Source organism: Lipotes vexillifer, unplaced genomic scaffold (genome assembly GCF_000442215.2).
Source record: "Lipotes vexillifer unplaced genomic scaffold, Lipotes_vexillifer_v1.1 scaffold889, whole genome shotgun sequence".
NCBI classification, from domain to species: domain Eukaryota; kingdom Metazoa; phylum Chordata; class Mammalia; order Artiodactyla; family Lipotidae; genus Lipotes; species Lipotes vexillifer.
The window spans coordinates 902,422-903,799 of record NW_006788335.1 but is presented as its reverse complement, the minus strand read 5'-3'; the positions used below and the strand labels follow the sequence as shown (position 1 = coordinate 903,799).

General features: G+C 41.9%; 1 pseudogene; it reads right to left on the bottom strand.

The window, feature by feature from the left end:
• Window positions 1-265: 265 nt before the first annotated feature.
• LOC103071126 (protein SET pseudogene) lies at window positions 266-1,085 on the bottom strand (annotated as a pseudogene).
• Between the last annotated feature and the right edge of the window lie 293 nt (window positions 1,086-1,378).

The following is a 1,378-nucleotide window of genomic DNA, read 5'->3' as shown; positions in this document are numbered from 1 at the left end:
AGTTTTTGTTGAGACAAGAAGGGATAAAAATGAATTTGGAACAGAAAGGGGTAGAGATTCTCTTCCCACTGAATTCTGCTCAAGGTATTTTCCCCCAAAATAAGTTGTGAGCCATGGTATAAAGGAGAAAAGAGACCTCAAAAACAGGGCGACTGAGCACAAGAGGAGGAGGAGAAAAAAAAGTCTGCAACTTGCTCCCAGGGACTGGAGAAAATTAAAAAAGGAAGGTTGGAATCCATCAGTGTTCCATTAGTCATCGTCTCCTTCATCTTCCTTCATCCTCATCCCCTTCTTCATCAATATCTTCCAATCCTTCTTCCTCTTCATCATCATCGTCACCTTCTTCTTCCCTTTTCTCATCACCCGTGTCCAGAACCAAGTCGTACTGTAATGGATGTGGCCCAGTATCATCTTTGATGACCTCTCCTAACTCATCTGCACCTGCGTCAGAATGATCAGTAAAGCAGGTGAAGCAGCTTTCTGGGTCCTCACGCTGTCTCTTCCTGCTGGCTTTATTCTGCATTTGACTTGAATGTTTTGTCACATCCTTTCTGGATTTCCATTTGATTTCAGTGGACTTTGAAGACGGATCACCACTCTCATTCCGATGAAATTCTTTGGAGAGATCTTTATTTTCGAAGTGAGGGTTTTCATCAAAATAAGAATCTATTCTGTAACCTGATTTAATATCTCCAAATTCTGTCACTTCAACTCTTGTCAAATAATGCAGCGCCTCTTCATCCTCCTCCCCAAGCAGTGCAGACACTTGTGGATGGTTAACAAATGTTGTTACCCAAAAATGTGGGCTTTGGGCGATCAATTCTGACCTCTTCTGAAGAAATGGTTGGCGGAGTTTGTTATATATCTGTTGTAGTTTCAAAATCTCCTCCCTGGCTTGTTCGTCGAGTCTGTCTGTTTTCATTTTGTACTTCATGAGTATGTTCAATTGCTTCTTGCTATTCTTCTTCTTCCTTCGGCAAGTTCGGAGAAGCAGATGTTTCCTCTGGCCTGGAGGCAGGAGTCAGTCTCGGTTTCTTCGGTTTCTTTGCTTGGGGTGGAAGTGAAAACTGGTGTTTGGGGGCCATGCTGGGAGAAAAACCAAGAATCCACCCAAGGAAAGAGGCTCGCACCAGGAGCTCTGAGAACTTTAACTTTGGGTTTTGTTTGTTCTTCTTTCTCTAGTTGCTTTAGGTGTAAGGCTAGGTTGGAGGTACGTGTTTAATAGTAGTTTAAAAAAAAAATAGCAGCTGACACTTACTGAGTATTTGCTTACTTCTTGCCAGGCACTATATAAAGTACTTCCCATGCATGCATTGTCTCATTTATTCTTTACAGTAACCCCATGAGATGGGAAATATTTTTATCCATACTTTAGAGA